We start from the raw sequence: 20,338 nt of genomic DNA on the forward strand, positions 1-20,338 counted from the left end.
CCCCTCCATTCAATAACTGGTTCATTGGGAAACTAAAACTGGATGACTCTATTTCTACAGTCAACTGAAGCATAGCATGAGTGGAGCAAATCTATGCCAAGAATGACATCAAAATCAGTCATCTATAACTCCACAAGGTCTACTGAAGTGATTTTTTTAGATACAGTGATTGGGCAATTTTTGTACACCCAACTGGCTGTGATAGATTTACCCACTAGGGTAGACATTGAGAAAGGCTCTACTAGAGTTTTTGGACAGAAACCAAAATCGACAGCTACATAGGTGGTTATAAAATAAAGTAAAGCTCTGGGATCTAACAAAGCATAAACATGAAAATGAAAGACCTGTAACGTACACGTAACCACATCAGGAGAGCTTTCCTGATCATGATAGGACTGGAGTGCATATAATATGTTTTGGCGCTGCCCACTGGTTACACTGGATGCAACACCCTGCTAAGTCAGGCAATCATATAGAACTGGAGGACGATTAAACTACCCTGCGGACCATTGTTTAGGCAATCCCTGACTCAGTGGCCAGGATTGCCACACCTAAACATATCTCACTACTGGCTCTACAAATACCCTGATGATTCTTACCATATTTCTTGCAAAGAGGATTAGTATGACTGTTGTTCACACTACCCTAGGACTTTGTTCCTGGCGCTCTATCCTGATTCTAATTCTAGAAATTTGGTACTGGCGCACTAGCTGAAGATGGAGTTGGGGATGAAAACTTCTGACTAAGCTGAGAATGGTTACCACCCTATGACCTAGGATGAAAAAGATTAAAGCTACCTATTTTGGCCCTCTCATTCTCTCTCTCTTTCTTTCTTCTTAAGCTTTTGTTCCTCAATCTGTTGAGCATGGACCATAAGCCTAGATATATCCATCTCCTTAATAAACATAGCAATTCTATACTCCTTGACCACACTATTAGATATTAGACATGAACTTACTCATTCTAGACCTATTATCAGTCACCATCGAAGAAGCATACCTCGCCAACTAAGTGAACTTGAGCGAGTATTCCTTCATACTCATATTACCCTGCTTCAAATTAATAAAATCCAGCACCTTAGCTTCCCTCAACTCTAAATAAAAGAACCTGTCTAAAATGGTCGTGGCAAACTCCTCCCAATCTATAGGCCCTGCCTCAGCACCCCTATCTTCCTTCCACTGCTTATACCATGTATGAGCTATATTCTGCAACTGGTAAGCAACCAACTCTGTACTCTCACTCAAAGTGACACCCATGATATTAGTCACCTTTTGAACCATATCAAGAAACTCCCGCGTATCCTCCTTAGACTTGGATCCCAAAAATAAAGGGGGATTCATTCGGGTAAAATCCCGAATCCTAGATGCAGCTGTATTTGCCACTAGATTAGTTGTGCAATAGCCTGCTGATTATTCTGAGTAGCTATTGAATGAGCTAAGGTAGTAAAGGCAACTCTGAATTTGGTGTAGGAGATATGCTCATTTAGGGGATTTTCCTGAACAGGTGGAGGTATGGGCTGGTTCCTATTCCTTCTTCTAGTATTTTTTCTGGGAGGTATTTTTCTATAATGGAATAAAGATGGATTAAAAAAGACAGTTTAAATAGAGCTCATCCTCATTCACACGGCATGAATACTGAAAGAAGGTAACTTTTTCTAAAACGTTATCCATAAGTGTGGTGTCTTTACACACATGCACAAGACTCTGCAACACGACTTTCAAACTCCCTAGGACACTATAAAACCTTAGGCTATGATACCAATTTTTGTCACGACCCGAGGCTACCTCGTTATCGCGAAAATGGTGCTTACGATCATAAGTAAACACAAGCTAACCCATGGACTGGTACCTGCTGTAAGCACTAAGTAATACACTGATAATGAACATGTGTAAAAATAACTGAATAAAGCCATAAGGTTCAAATACTGGAAATATGATTTAATTCATAAGTCTGAACATATGATGACATGCTGAAAAGAATGATCAAAACAACTGATAAACTGACTAGCTGTTTGAATGACTAGAAATATCTAAATCCTCTAACAAACTGAAGAGTTGATGGGACAGGCCCCAACTAACTCAAAATTGAACTAACTAAAAAGAAATACAAAAACACTAAAATAACATAATAGGTCCTCGATATATGAGGACTTACCCCAACTACTTCTGATGATAAACTGAATTGTCTAAGTGCAGTCAGGAAACAAAGTGTCCGAACCAATGATATAAGACATCATAGCGCAAAAAAGTATGCGATCATTACTTTAAATATACTAGTAAATAAGATGAGCTTAGGCTGAAATACATAGGTTCATATGAATAAAATAATGACTGGCCGAATAGCATGAGATAACTGATGCATAAATACGTGAGATCTGTATCATCAAATAATGCATGATTAACCATATAACATGATACTAAAATAGTATGTAAATTGAAAATACTAAAATCTGGTAGCTGAATAACTGATTAACTGTATGATATAGTCAAGAAAAACTAAACTAAATTCTATACTAAATACTGAACTGAGACTGTGGGAGGTATCATCTAACTTACATATCCCAATCTGAGCTAATCTTGGTCCACCCTGTAACCCTAGTTAAAAGGGTGTCAGTACAGCGCCACAGGTACTAACGTTGGTTGTGTGGATCCACTAAAATAATGCCCTGAAGGACTAATGATTCACCCTCATCTGGCAGGTGCTCTAATGAGATATGTGTTACCCTCAACTGGAAGGTAAACACTTTATCAACCCTCAACTGATAAGTTGATATCTCTAACCTATTCTAGAAATATAGTTCTAGAACTCTGGGACTGCTACTAAAGGTCACACCTTCTACTGGCAGGTGAGCCCCCATCCTTGAATTCACTCGGTGCTAAATCCTACTCACAACTGAACTGACATTGATTACTGGACTATACTATGGTTAACTAAACAAACAACTGATCATAAATAACTTGAATGAATGATAATGCTCATAGTTTATCTAAAAGCACTCTGAAGATACTGAATTTATGTAAATAACTATGTATCAGGTGTTCATAACCCACCAGAACTAAATAAAAATAAGAATAAAGATGTATAAAGCTTTAAAAACCATAATATAAGATCATTGCTCAAAACCCAACATTTAGACATTTAATCAAACATAGGGGAGTCATGAATTTAAGCATGGGAATGGATAAAGCACCTGATTGAAAAAATAGTTACAATACTAAAACCATGAATTAGGGATTTAACATGAGGATTTCCATTACTCAAATCATATAAAGGCACATTCCATCTAAAAAACATAACTTGTAATCCAAATCAATAACTACTTCGTGGAGATAATTCATCATAAACATGTAAAAACTCATAATTTGATATCAAAAGGGGATTCTTGGACTCCATCGGTGAAAAGGGCCCATGGATGAATATCACACACATCTTGAACCTTAAATCATGAAAGAGAAACAAAAATCTTTTACCTTCCTTGAAGGTTCTTGGATTTGGGCACTTAGTTTTCTTGAAGAGGAAGTAATTGAATTTGATGAGCTTGGGGGATGATTAGGGTTTCTTTGAGAGAGTTGGGGGAAATGGGCATATTATGCCCTAACCGATGCTTTAATTTGTGTTTTTATGAATTGGATTGAAAGGAGAAGACTCAATTGCCCCTCATAGAATTAAATTGGCAACTGGAACATAGATTAAAGGGCCACCACGATGCGGTGAGGCTTCCATTGCTATAGCCACCACAATGCACTACTATCGTGGTGAGCTGCTAGAATTGAAATCCAAACACAACCCAATCCTCGTCTGAAAAATCCAAAACCTCCCCGAGACATTCTCCTTACACCCCTGAACTTAATTAACTCAAAAACCAATATATCAGAGTCGGGAAGACCAATATAAAAATCCTCGAAGTTAAGAGGCTAAAAATAAGACTAAGTCCCCAACACGTAGTGAAATTTTCAGGCTATAAGCGTCTTATGCATACAACTAAGGGCTTAATTGAGCTAATAAATGTACGGGGTATTACAATACAGTCCATATCAAATACCATATCCTTTTCTCCGCTCTGATACCTCCTTTGATAAAGGGTTTATAAGATGTCACATTTTCTGTCAGAAAAAAGCCAGTGTTTCTAGTATAACCAGCATTTCCATGGTGGTACCAATGATTTATAAATGTATATGATAAGATGATGTAATGCTCACAACCAACTAGAAAGGGTATTTCCATATCCCACCAAAATACCAACCAAGTGAGCAAATAATACACTTAATATTTCCAATGATCATGAAATCCAACATAAACCATATGCCAATAGAGTAGAATACAATTAAATTACACTGTTGATACCACATTAGGATTTTTCATTAACAAGATATAATTAATTTCACATAGACAAGGCCAACAACATCTTATAAGTCCCCACACGGTTACACATAACAAATAATATCCCAAAACCACCAAATATATCAACATAAGGGCTCCCACATGGGCACAACACAATAATTATAGCCATTTCAGGATTAGTTCCCACACTTTTAACATGCATTTTGTGTCTATAGTAACTACCTAACTCAATCTGAAGAAAGTTAGGACATAACCTACCTCAAATGCCGAAAACTGATCCCCAAGCCTTCAACCCAAAGTCTTACTCCTCATAAATAGACTAGAAATCAACTAAAACAAAGAAACATAGAATCTACACATTAAAAAAAAGCCAACAACACCCATATTTCCTATTTCCAAGTTGGGGTCAAAACAGACCCCCGAAACGAATTTTTGAAAAAGAAAAGTAAATCATAACTTTATATTGGAGAAATATTCTCTATATTTTTAGGAGTCAAAGGCAGAAAACCCAAGAAAAAATGATTTAAAAACAAGGTCCATATTGAAGAAAAACCATGTTTCAAGCTTTACTAGTACAAATCCCTAAAATCCATTTTAAAATTTTGAGAATTAAAATTGTTTTGAAGATGAAATTGAGAGAAAACTGATAATTATCAGATTAGAAACTTACACAAGTCCAAACGGGTAGAAAATAGGGTTTGAATCGAAGAAATATAATTTTTAGGCCTTCTGGCCAAAATCCCCAATTTCCACTTTAATTTGAATTAAAACAAGAATTAGATGATAAAATTAGAGAAAAGTAGTTGAAATAGGTATTACGGAGCTTCCCAAACTTTGACATGGAATAAATTGCTCAAAATCATAAAACCCTAAGCTCCAAGTCTAAAAAATTATGAAAAATGGCAAAACGTGGGTATATAAAGTCCCAGACATCGCATGTATCTGGCTTGATGGCGGGTATCGCTATAGCGACCTAGTGCTTGTGTATGCAGGACTCGCAATCACGGCCAAGATGTCGCACAAGGGACCAGCCGATCATTAACGCGAGTGCATCAACTGGAGAGTTGGAGAATTCCAAGTCTCAACGGACCCCTAAAAATTCATCAAGAATCCCGTGAACATAAATGACTATGTCCCCTATCAAATTCAATGCTTTAGACTCAATGAAGACATCAGATTTTGAGAGAACATTGTTTTCATATAGTTGAACCCCAAAACCCATTTTCACAACTTTCTGAACCGAATTTTAAAATGAGATGTAACAGCCATAAATCCACCCCAACTATGTTACCACCTTAAAATCGACGTTCTGAATCTGCCAGTGCAGTCTGTTTTTCCATCCAATGCACAACTTAATAAATGTTGACCAAAGTCAACTATAAGGCTTTTTAAGCCACCAAAAACTACAAATTTCACATAAATAACACTTAAATGCATCAGTATCCATGCCAATCATCACCACACTACACAAATACCATAACACAACCATGAAAGGGATTAAAGTGCAAATCACACAGAAATACATGTTCACACAATTATCAAAATTTAGATGTTACTTAATCCACCACTACAAATCTAGTTTGTCCTCAAACTAAAGGAAACGAAAATACCCAAAACTGTGAAAAGCTGGGAATAGAAACTATGCATATCAGACTCGACCTCTCAAGTAGCCTCATTTATGGTTGATGTCTCCATAGTACCTTAACCACAAGAATGGCCCTAGAACGCAACTGCCTAACATCCCTAGCCAAGATGGAAATAGGATCCTCAACAAAATTCAATCTCTTATCTAACTGAACTGAATCCTAGCGAATGACATAAGACTCATCTCAAATGTAATGGAAAAGAATGAAAACATAAAAATCAGGATCAACAGTCGATAAGTATGGGGGAAAAGCCAACTCATAATCCACATCACCAATAGTCTGAAGAATCTCAAGTGGACCAATATACCTGGGGATGAGCTTGATCCTTTACCAAAACCTCATCACGCCCTTTATAGGCAACACACGAAGGAAAACTCAATCACTAACATTAAATCTCAAGGTACGTAGTTTACGATCTACATAGCACTTTTTCCTACTCTATGATGCACGAAGTCTATCCTAAATGATCCAAACTCTATCTAAGGACTCATAAAGCAAGTCCATACCTCAAGGTCTAACCTCAGAAACTTCAAACCAACCAACTAAAGAGCAAAAACACCTACCCCAAAAGGCCTCAAAAAGGGCCATATCAATACTAGAATAATAGATATTATTATACATAAACTCTTGCAAAGTAAGATGCTTCTTTCACTGACCACCAAAGTCCATCATGCAAGCGTGGAGCATATCCTTTAAAACATGAATTGTCTGCTCTGGCTGGCCATTAGTCTAGGGGTGGAACATTGTTCTAAGATCAACCCGGGTACCCAACTCCTCCTAAGAAGTCTTCCAAAAGTGAGATGTGAACATTGAACCTCGATCTAAGATAATAGACACTGCACACCATGAAGATGCACAATCTCATAAATATAGATGGAAACCAACCTCTCAGCATTAAAAAATAACTGAATCAAAATGAAATTAGTAGATTTAGTTAATCAAGACTTGATGACCCAAACACTATCCAAACTATGAGAAGTACGAGGCAATCTAGTCATGAAGTCCATAGTAATCCATTCCCATTTCCACTTAGGAATGGATAACCTTCAAACAAAACTACCAGGCCTCAAATACTTGGCCTTCACTTACTGGTAACAATGGTAACAAGCAACAAAATCCTCTACATCCTTCCTTATACCATGCCACCTGTAATGTTGTCTTAAATCATGGTACATCCTAGTCACTTCTGGATGAATAGAATACCTGGAACAATGAGCCTCCTCCAAATCAATCTAATCCAATCACCCACTCTCGACATACAAACTCATCCTTTAATTCTCAAAACCCCATCTGAATCAAGTGAATCTTTCTTAGTCTCACCATTCAACACCTTATGCCAAATCAATCTCAACACATCATCAACAAATGGATGAGCACAAATTTACTCCATTAAAAAAGACCTAGCCTCTATAAATGCCAAAACACACCTAGGTGTCAAAATATTAAGCCGAACCATATAGTTAGCTAAAGACTTAACCTCTAATTCTAAATGCCTCTCATGGGTCAAAAGATCCACCAAGCTGCTCATGCTAGTCAATTTCTAGCTCAAGGCATCCGAAACTATATTATCCTTGCCTGGATGGTAGAGAATAGTCAAGTCATAATCCTTAAGCAACTCAAGAAGTAGTACTGCCTCATATTAAGATCTCACTTGGTGAAGAAATACTTAAGGCTTTGATGATTTGAGAAAATCTCATAACGAACTTCATATAAGTAGTGCCTCCACAACTTCAGTACAAACACAACTGTGCATAACACCAAATCATGGGTAGGATAATTCTTCCATTGGGATTCAATTAAAGAGAAGCATACATAATCGTCTTACCCTCCTGCATTAACATAGTACCTAACCCAACACCTAAAGTATCACAAAATGTAGTAACACCCATGTCCTCCTTAAGCAAGGTCAAGATAGGAGCTGAAGTCAACAAATCCTTGAGCTTTTTGAAGCTCACCTCACAAGCATCGGACCACTAAAATAAAATCTTCTTCTAAGTCTACTTGGTCAATGGGGTTCCAGTAGATGATAAACACTTTACACAACACCTATAGAAACCTACCAAGCCAATAAAACTTTGAATCTCGGTGTGTTCAGTAGGCCTATTCCAATCACAAACTGCTTTAATCTTAGTTAGATCAAGCATAATACCTTTCTTAGTCACCACATGACCCAAGAAAGAAACTGACTCCAACTAAAATTCACACTTGGAGAACTTAGCATACAACTTGTTATCCTCAATCTCTAAAGCATAATCTGCAAATGCTCCTCTTTATTGGACTTACTATTTAAATAAACCAAGATATCATTTACAAAAAAATTACCAAAGAAGTAGAGATATGATGGAATTACCCTATTTATCAACTCTATGAATGCAGAAGAGACATTGGTCAAACCAAAGGACATGACTAAGAACTCATAATGATTTTATTAAGTCCAAATAGCTGTCTTCAGAATATCCAAAGCTCTAATCATCAACTAGTTATACCCAGATCTCAAATCAATCTTCAAAAACACCAAATTAGCCTGAAGTTAATTAAATAAACCAGCAATATAAGGAAAAGGATACTTATTCTTCATCGTCACCTTATTTAACTGTCGATAATTAATACACATCCTTATTGACCCATCTTTTTTCTTCACAAACAAGATAGACCTATCCCAAGGTGATACACTAGGTTGGAAAAATTCCTTATACATTAACTCCTACAACTGGTTCTTTAATTCCTTCAACTTGGCTAGGGTATCCTATAAGAGAGAATAAAAATGGGCTTTGTGCCTGGCTCAAAATCAATAGCAAAATCAATATAACGATCCGAAGACATACCAGGCAAATTCATAGGCAACACATCCATGAACTCACGAACAATATAAATAGAATCCAAAGAAGGAGATGAAATCACACTAGTGTCATGAATATGAGCCAAACAATATAAACATCCCTTCTCAACCAAGCGATGAGCCTAAACATAGGATATAACCCTCTTAGGACCTAAATTAAACACACCTTTCCAAGATATCTGTGGTATACCCAACAAAGCTAAAGTCACGATCTTATCATAAAAATTTAGGACAGCATGTTAAGGATCCAACCAATCCATACCCAAAATGACATTGAAAGCAACCATATCTAAGACAAGAAAATCTACCAAAGTTCACACCCAGCAAAAGTCACAACACAAGATTGGTACACCCGATCTACCACTAAAGAATCTTATACAAGGGTAGATACCCAAATAGATATGGCAAGACGCTAACTAGCATTATCAAAACCCAAAGAAAAATATGCAACCACATAGAAAAAAGTCGATCCCGGATTAAATAACATAGATGCAAATCTAAAACAAATGAGGATGATACATATGATAACATCATTGGAAGCCTCTTTATTTTATCTAAAAGGTATGGAATAGCACTTTCCATGACCACCTACTGCCTAAGTAGCTCTACGACCACCACTGTAGGAACCACTACCTTTATCTCAAGCACCTCTAGAGAACCTCTACCTTTCAAAACTTAAATAGAAGTAGCGTTGAATGCTCAGTGTGGACAGTTCTTGGCCATATGGCTAGTCTCATCACACATATAACAAGCTCTATTACTTGATTTAAAAGAAAGAGGTATGGCTGGACCAAAACGACCACTCTAAACTACTGAACCAAAAGATACACTACCTAAACTCTACAAGGTTGCCTGCACCAGTCTACCATGATACCTATGAAAACCTCTAGAATCTCTGCCTAGAGAAGTGTGTCCTCTAAACTCCACCATACGACACACTTTCTTAGAGCCTCCTTGAGATGCTCGAAGAACACCCTCAATTGTCTTAGTATGATCCTCTATACTCTAAAAAAATGCTACAAACACTACCATCTGAGATATAGCTAACTGAAAAAAGACATCTACCCCCTTTGGGAACTTCCATATCTTCTCAAATTTAGTGGCAATACTGGCATAGGAATATCTAAACAAGTCATAAAAGCATGCCTCATACTCTAAAATAGCCATGGAGCCTTGCTCTAGGTAATAAAACTTATCTCTCATCCAATCCCTCAGACTGTAAGGCATGAACCTCTCTAAAAAAGCCTTAACAAACTGGTCCCAAGTCATCTCAGAAGAATTAAGAGGTCTGTAACTAACAAGTAACCTCCACCAATCTCTAGTGATATCCCTCAATTGAAAAGTAGTATACATAACACTATCCAACTCAAGTAAACCCAGGTTATGCAACTTTTCATGAAAGTCAATCAAGAACTCATAAGCATCCTCGCCCACAGCACCACTGAACATAGAGGGACCTAAATAAGTGAACCTCTCAAACCTCTTCTTATTCTTAGAAAGAATAACCATTCTCGCAATAAGAGGAGGCATGACAAATCTGGCCGGCTGAGATCCCACATGAGGAGGTAACATAGATAAAGGGTAAACTCCTGATCTCGGAATAACATATTCATATTCAGGAGCTGAAGAGGGAATAACACTCAGAGTCTATAGAGTACCAAAAGCAAAAATAGGTACTATAGGAGGATCCACACATGGAATTGGAGGAACACCATAAGTAGACTCTAGTAGAGACATAGGTATAATTCTCAAAGACAGAAGATACAAGGAACACTCAAAGTAGCACCCCCCAAATAGGTCAATAAATGAATCAACAACTCCTTCAAGAACCAGGTAGAAGAACTCAGTGGGACCAAAACAGACCACACCTCTAACATGATCAATATGAGGTTTAGAGGAGAGTCCCTATCACTGCTCCTAGATGAGGTATATCTACGTGCCCATCTACTACCTCAAGCCCGTGCATGACTCACAACTCACCCTTTAGATTAGGCTTACTCCTTGGATAAAAGTTCTATATCTCTAACCTCATGAGATCTAATCATCACCATCTATATCTACAAGAGTGAAATATGATGTATAACACAAGGTTGAAGGAAATCTGCACGATAAGGATCAAAATAAGGTAAATTTCCTAAAGACGTCCTATAGCCTCTCAAAGATTGATACGGAGGTCTGTGTACCAATCCATGAGACTCTATTAGACATCACGTTCTTACACTATTTAGACCAAAGAACCTAGCTACTTTGATACAAATTTGTCACAACCCAACAATCTAAGGGTCATGATGACACTTGTTGTGGTAAACCTTGACAAGTAAGCCTATCATACAAATTAATACAAAATAGGAAAATAACATTAATAACCCAAGTAAGGCTTCTAGAATAAAGTCGAATCGTACAATATAGTAAAAGCAAAAAACAAAACCAATAATGCCATAAATCCCAAAACCTGGAGTCGCAGTGTAAGGACATAACTACTAAAACTCAAATTAAAATACAAAGATATCCAAAGTAGGAACAACTCTATCTTAGAATACAAATAAAGATAAAGTCTAAATAAAGGATGATAGTAGTAGACTCTAAATGCATGAAATAAATTACTACCTCAAAAAAGCTCCAAATATCACCCAAAATCAACCACTGTGAGGTGTACTTGAACCAGGAACTAAACTGAAAGAGCGCAGTGGGGGTGAGTCCGAACCACTTGTACTCAGTAGGCATAGGTTGACTGAGCAAAGTAGAAAATAAAGCATACAAAATACATATTAAGGGCACATCACCAGCAACCAAAAAATGTCCTAAACGGTAGACCACACCTTTTCCACTAATAATTCTATAATATTCACATACATCATAGCAATACAAGAAAGAAATACTAGCATACAGATATCACACATACAAGTACAAAGTAAAGAATATACATAGACAGGTATACATCAAAAGAGACAATGCAACATAAGTTAATATGTAATACAAATGTTAAGATAATGATGATGATGATGATGATGATATGATGCACGAGATTGTTTGCACAACTTCCATATACACCTACAGAGCTAAAGCTTCTGATGTAGGACTCATAAGGGGTTCACCTACCCATTTACAATCCATATCTAATACTATATCCATATATCCTCTTTGGTACCTCCTTCGGTAGAGGGTTTTCAAGATGTCACATTTTCTATCAAAAAAAACTAGTGTTTCCAATATTTGTAGTATTTTCACGGTAGTACCAATAGTTTCATGAATGTATATGATATGAGGATGTAATTCTTATATCAAACCAGAAAGAATATTTCCATATCCAACCAGCATACCAACAAAGTGAGCCAATAATCCACTCAATATTTTCAACCATTCATGAAATTCAGCATAAACCATATGGCAATAAAGTATAACACAATTAAATTACACCATTTATACCATATTAGGCTTTTTCAATAACAAGATATAATTAATTTCACATATACAAGGCCAACAATGTCATATATGACCCCACAGGATTACACATAACAAATAATATCCTAAAAATACTAAATTCATCAATCTATAGGCGTCCACATGGGAACAGCACAATAATTACAACCATATTCATGATTAGTTCTCACACCCTTAACATGATTTTTATTTTTATATTAACTACTTAGTCCAGTTTGAAGAAAATTAACCCATAAAATATCATGAATGCCGAAAATTAGTCTGCAAGCCTTAAACTTGATGCCTTACTCCTCACGAATAAACTCAAAATCAACTAAAATATGGAAATATACAATCTACAAAATAAAAGAAACCCAACAATACCCATATTTTCATATTTTTATGTCAGGGTCAAAATGAGCACCTGAAATGGGTTTTCAAAAAAGAAGGGAAAAACTATAAGTTTATCTTTGATACATGTTACCAATATTTTTAGGAGTCGACAGGTGAAAACCCAAACAAAAATGAGGTCCAAATTGAAGAAAAACCATATTTCAAACTTTACCGATAAAAATCCCTGAAATCAATTTTAAAAATTGGGAATTAAAGTTGTTTTAAAGATGAAATTTAGGAAAAAAATTGATATTACAAGATTAGAAACTTACCCAAGTGAAAATGGGGTTTGAATCAAAGAAATATAAGTTTTAAGCCTTCCGGCCAAAATCCCCAATTTTTACTTTAATCCCTGTTAAAATAAGAATTAGATGATAAAATTGGAGAAAAATAGTTGAAAGAGGTGTTATTGAGCTTACCCAAACTTATAAATGAAAAAAATTGCTCAAGATCATGAATCCCTAAGCACCAAATCCCAAAATGGTAAAAAATGGCAAAACATGGGCATATATATGTCCAGACATCGTGTACGCCACCGTGTCATGTTTGTGATACCTGGCGTAATGGCGGGTATCACTATCGTGACCTAGTCCTAACATATGTGGGATTCATGATCGTGGCCAATATATCACAAAAGCAATACTTGTGTCTGTCATCTGAGTCGCATAAGTGACCAGCCGACCACAAATGCAAGTGCATCAGCTAGACAGTTAGAGAATTCTAAGTCTCAACAAACACCTCGAGATTCATTTGGAATCCTATGAACACAAACAAACTATGTTATCCTATCAAATTAAACGCTCCGAACTCAATTGCCATATCAGGTTGTCAAGAAAATGTTATTTTCACATAGTTGATCCCCAAAACCTAATTTCATAACTTTCTAAATTGAGGGTAAAAATGAGATATAAAGGCATAAACCACCCCAATAATTTTAACACTCTAAAATTGATGTTCCGGATGTATTATCACAGTTTATTTTGCCATCCGACACACATATCAGTAAATATTGACCAAAGTTAACTATAACTCTTTTCAAACAACCAAAAATCATAATTTCACATAAATCACATTAAAATACATCAAAAACCACGTCAATCATTCCCACACCCTAGAAATACCAAAAACCAACCACGGGGAGGGTTAAAAGGATCAAATAACTCAGAAACATATGTTTTACACAATTATCAAAAATTTGGGTTGTTATAATACCCATCTAATCAACCTTGACTTTGTATCTTTCTTCACCATAAGGTACCTAATAGATGCATAATCAGTCTACATAATAACTTTAGTGAAAATTAAGTATGATCAAAATTTTTCAAAAGCGGACACTATTGAAAGAAACTCTTGTTCAGTCACCGTATAATTTTTATACGTAGGATTTAGTGCTTTACTAGAACAGTAAATAGGATGTAGTATCATTTACTGGCTTTGAACTAGGTTTGCTCCTTGTGCCACACCACTAGCATCATACATCACTTCAAATGCTAAGGTCTTATCAGGGGGCACAATATTGGGAGTTGCATTCAACCTTTCTTTCAAGCACTAAAAAGCCTTAAATCAAGAATCATCAAATAATAATTTCACCTCCTTCTCTAATAATTTGAATAATGGATTTGGAATTAGGGAAATCCTGGATGAACCACCTATAGAAACCTGCATGACCCAAGAAACTCTGAATGCCCTTCGTAGAAATTGGTAGAGGCAATTTTTCAATCACCTCAATCTTATCCTAGTCAACCTTTTGAGAAATTTGTGCCCAAGAACTATCCCTTCCTTGACCATAAAGTGACACTTTTTCCCATTAAGGACCAAATTGCACTCTTAACATCTTTGTAAGGCGTTGGACAAATTAGCCAAGCAATCATAAAATAATTTATCCATAACTTATAAATAATCCATGAAAACCTCAAAATTGTCTTCCACTATGAAAGAAAAAATGGACATCACACAATGCTGAAAAGTTGTGGGAGCATTACATAGATCGAAGGGCATTCTTTTTAATGCAAAAGTCCGATATAGAAAAGTGAAAGTTGTTTTATCTTGGTCCTTAGGAGAAATATAAATCATATTATAACCTGAATAACCATCAAAATAAAACAATACTATCCTCTCCCCACAAGGCAGTCTAACATTTGATTCATGAATGACATATGAAAAGGGTCCCTCTTGGTCCATGCAGTTAGCTTCCTGCAGTCCATGCATACTCACCATCCAGTGATTGGTCTCATAGTAACTAACTAATTTTTTAATTAGGAACCACAATGATTCCATTGTTCTTTGGAACACACTGAAACCAGGCTCACATATTTACTGTTGGAAATCAAATAAACCACAGCTGCATATAACCACTTGAGGATTTCTTTCTTCATAACATCTTGTATAAATGGATTCAATATATGTTGATTCTTGATGCAAGTTATACATATCTACTCAAGATAAATTTTATGAGTATAAATTCTTGGTGGAATCCCTACTAAGTTGGTAATGGTCCAACCCATATCCCTCTTAAATCTCTACAAAACTGATACTAAAGTTGCAACCTGCCATTCTAATAAATCTATTTAATAACAATTGGATAGGTATTGTTGGCCCCCAAGAATGCATAACACAAATGGGAGAGAAGTTTCTTTAATTCTAAAACTAAAGGCTCTTTAATAAATGATTTCGCTGGTGGGGTTGCTCTAATCTTTAGATCAAGGTCCATCATACCCATCAATACCATCACTATCAAAATTCATTATCATGGTTGTAAGAGTATCAGCACCAAATCGTTGCTCAATAGGTTCAACCAATGAATCTTTGTCTACAATGTCTATCTTAGAAATAACACGCATATCCTTTAGTTGCTTTATTAATTGAGATACATTAAAGGTAACTTGCTCACTATTACGTTTGAATTTCATTTGTCCCATCTCCATGCCAACTAATACCCTACTCATGTATAGGAAAGGCCTTCCCAATATGATTGGTACCTCAAAGTCAGCCTCATAATCAAGAATCACAAAATCATCTGGAAATATGAAAGATGCTACATTTACCGATACATCATATAATATACCGACAGGATTCTTCACAGTGCAATTCACCATCAAAAGTCTCATAGAGGTCGGTTGGGTGACCCCAACACTAACTATTTGTAAATGATTAGTGGCATCAAGTTAAGGTTAGCTCTCTTATCACATAAGGCCCATGCAAAATTTTAAGACCCAACAATAAAAGAAATGGTGATTGCTCTGGGATGTTCTTTCTTTTTAACTAAAGATCAAGAGATAATATCGCAATAGTGGTGCAAATTATCCATAGTTTTAAAACTCACTGTCCTCTTATTGAGCATGAAATATTTCATAAACTTCAAATAACTAGGCATTCGTGCTAGAGTTTTCATAAGAGCAATCTATACAGATAATTTTTTTAGCATAGAAATTAACTTTTAATATTTACCTCTTTAGATTTCTTATTCAATTCTTGGGGAAAAGGTGAAGGAGGTCAGGGAATGGGCTTCAATACTGCTATGACCTACTTCCTCTTTTTTTGTCAGGGTCAGCCTTTTTATCTGAAACTATAGGCTTTTAAGAGGCCTCTTTATTCATCACTAGTTTTTTTGTTTCATTCTCATACTATCATTAATGCTCATTGGGTCATTCCTCATGTTATCAACCATAGGAATAGGTGGTTCAATAGTGGACTTCTGAGAAGTGATAGCTAGACAATGATTTTTATTCTAGGATTTGAATAGTATTGCACGTAAGAGTTCCTAGTTGACACTGATTCAATGTGGCATACATCTACCAAAATTATTTCTCAAGCTTCTTAATAATGGTTGCATGTGACTCTTCCTTCTGTCTCAATCTTGAAATGTCTTTCTTAATTTCCCTAAGTGAACTATCATAGCTTCCCGACCCCTTTACAAGTTTTACTAGCAGTTCTTCCATTCTTAAACTTCAAAATTCAGCATCTTAAATCTCTGGTGTAACATAAAGAACACCATTTTCTTATAGTCATCTTTACTCCTCCAGTCACCATCATGTTCTCTATTCTTGTCCCTATACATCTCTGTGATTGTGTCAACCATGATTTTATTGCCTCAGGTTCTAATTATCTTGATTAGAACCTTGGACATTAGCTCAGAAACCACTATCTCTCAGTTAAGATAATTGGCTTCTTCCTCGGAATTTGATTTTTAATCTGTAAAAACTTTAACTTAGGCATCCACTACATTTACCTTTTCTTCTCCAATTGCCTCAAATTGCTTGGTAAGTAAGCCAATTTCAGCCTTAATTGTGCTACCTCTTGAGCCACTGTATCATCTAATGTTCTTTACTTATTGGAGGCATGAATAGAGTAAGTATCAGCTGACCTATCTATCTCCTAACTATGCCATCCTCGATTGGTTTTAATGATCTGGTCTAAGAGCTTAGAAGTATGCACCCAGCGTAGACTCATGTAGGCTCCACTTATGATAGTAACTTATATTTCCTTAGTATTAGCATTCAGGGATCTATAGAATATTTCAAGCAAGATTCTACTCATGAATCCATGATTTGGAACGTTATGCAACTTCTTCTTGTACCTCAACCACATCTCATATAGTGCCTCTAAATAAAATTGCATGAAATTATAGATCTCATCTTTCAATTATAGCATTCTAGGGGGTGGGAAAATCTGTACAAGAACTGAGTCCTCAACTCATTCTAAGTGGTGATAGATCCATAAGGCAATTCACCTAAACACAAAGTAGCCTTCCACATCAGAGAGAAAAGGAATAACTTCGATCGTATCACTTCCACACTCACCTCAAATAGATTATATGAAGTGTAGATACCCATAAAATTCATAAAATACATGTTTTCATCATTAGTAGGCAGGCCAACAAACACCTCCTTCTAATTTAGCAACTGGATCATCGCACTCATAATATCACACTAAGAACCATGAGGTATTTATGAAGGAATTATTGCACCTATTTCAATTGGCTCGACATATCCCAAATTTTTTCCTAGATCATCATACACTGGCTGAGATTGCTTGATGGGTTGCTATCCCTTGTTTTTTCTCATTCTATCCCTTGTAATAAGTTTTTCTAGATGATCTTTCTCTTCTTGTCTAACTCTTTCTTCCCGGGTTGCTTGACAAGCAAATATTTTTCTACTATTCTCCTCAACCATTAAGCAAGCAGTAACCTACTCTATAGTTTCCAAAACATCATGCTGAAGTGGCCAATTTAAAGCTACTAAGTTACCATAAACCCCTTCAAGAAAGGCTTCTTGATTACAAACTTCTCTCTCCATCTTTTAATTATATCTCAGAGTTCTCTCAAGTTCAAGATCAAATGGAGTCTAGGGATTTCCTTGACTCCAAGTACTTGGCAAACACCGGTGTGTTCCCTAGAAAGAGTAGAAAAGAAAAAATTAGTGAATAAAACCAAAAACTTCAAAAAAACTCAATCTATCAATTCATAATCATATTCTTCGGCAATGGTACCAAAATTTGATGTCGCCTAAATTACACCTCTCAAAAGTATAAAGTGGTCGATAATTAAATATAGAACCCAACAAGGTTGGGGTAGATCCCACAAGGAATAGGCCAAAATTCTATTAAGAGTTTGTCTCTGTAAGTGGCAATTAATTAAATAAAGGGGGTTTAGTAAAAGTAGATTGTAATTGTATTAGCTGTTGGTTGATTGGATTGACATCAATATGAGATGAGCACTAGGATTGTGATCCCTATGACTTTATAACTCCATAGGCTATTTGTGCTATAAAACTATCTTGAGCCTTGCATGAAAAACCTAAAATGATATTTATCACCTAACACTCTCTTGACCTTGGTTAAATGAATATTACTCATCTCTCCTTGGACTTAGAGCATCACATTAGTAACCCTTATTTTATGACCAAGGATAAACTATTTGGTTAAGGCTTATGTTAATTAGATAAAGATTTATAGATCCAAATTTCTATTATTCTATCTTTTTTCTCAATCTCAACCTCCCTATCGAGTAAGTATAGAATACATATGAGTTCTTAATATTTGCAACTGTTAAGAAAGCAATCAAATCAAAGAAAATACCAATACATGCAAACACACCAATCTAGAATGACTTCACTCTTAACCCTATTTTGTTAATTCATCATGGTTCCCACAATCATAATTATGGGGATAATCTACTCATAATTGTAAGAACACAATAAGCATTCATATTTGAAAGCATAATTGTGCACTTACAAGAATAAGATGAGAACTCTAAAATCTCAAATTGAATAAAAACCCTAAAACCAATATAAATAATTCCAAGATCATTAATGTGTATAAGAACCTCAAAATAATGTAAAAGTGTGTAAACTAATGATAAAAATAATCGGAGTATTTTTTACATACATAATGAATTATATCCTAAACTATGTAGGAGAATCAGGTAGAAAGAATCCTTAAACTCATGGATTGAAGTCATAGATCAGACCCATGAGTTGTAGGACTCTCTCATGGAAATAAGACTCCAGATCAATCATCATTACTTTATTCATGACTGCCACTGATGATTCATGGGTGGGATTCATGGGTCATAGCTTAAATCAGTGGAAATCAAAGTTTTGCCTTCAGCTATAGAACCTACTCATGAATCCCACTCACGAGTCGTTGGTCCAGATGACAGGTCGTGGACCACACTGGTGATTCCCTACTTTATTTGACTTAGCATATTTTTATCATTTTTCTTAGCTTTACCTCCAAAACATGTGTTCCTACACAATCATCAAAATAACACATCATATCAAACAAAAATACGTAAGTTCTTGCATAATTTCCTTATTTTAAGCATTGAAAGTTTCATGACACCATGGCACATCAAAGAACCATAATAAACTGGCATCCCTGAGATATAAATAAATAGTGAAAAAAATTAGAATTGGAGCCAGTAAATACTTGAGCTTTAAAAAGCTTGCTGGACCGCTAGAAATGCACATTTTTTTAATCAACCTAGTCAACGGCGCTGCAATAGGAAATAGTCCCTCTATAAACTAGTTGTAATAACCTGCTAACCTAATGAAATAGTAGACCAAGATAGGAGAAATAGGCTTATCTTAAGAATGAAGTGCCTTAAAATCTACTGGGTCTACCATAATCTTATCCTTGGGCACCGTATGACCTAATAATGTAACAAACATCAATCCAACCCCACACAAAGAATCTTAGAATATAGTTGTAGATCACACAGTAATGGAGCTAAGGTGTCATCAAAGAATACTATCATAAACCAGTTCAAATGGGGCTTGAACATACAGATCATTAAATCTGTATGTAATGCGAAGGCATTGTTCATACCAAAAGACATAGTCAAGAATTCAAAATAGCTATAATGAGTCCTAAAGGCAGCCTTAGTTATGTCCACTACCCAAATCCTTAATTCATGGTAGCTTGAGCTCAAATCAAACTTAGACAAAATGGATGCAACCTAAAGCTAGCAAGGTGGATCATAAATATATGGCATCAAAAACTTATCCATTATCAGTTACCATATTCAGTCGTCATTACTCAATAAACACATACATAGAAAAAAATTTTCTTCACAAAATCACCCTTAGATGCATACTTAAGCTAAATAAATTCCCTTCAAAAAATATTCTTAAGTTACTCATTAAGCTTTTGCAACCCAATTAAAGCCATCAGATATAGTGGAACAAAATAAGATTAGATT

Source organism: Capsicum annuum, chromosome 7 (assembly GCF_002878395.1).
Source record: "Capsicum annuum cultivar UCD-10X-F1 chromosome 7, UCD10Xv1.1, whole genome shotgun sequence".
In the NCBI taxonomy this organism is placed as follows: Eukaryota; Viridiplantae; Streptophyta; class Magnoliopsida; order Solanales; family Solanaceae; genus Capsicum; species Capsicum annuum.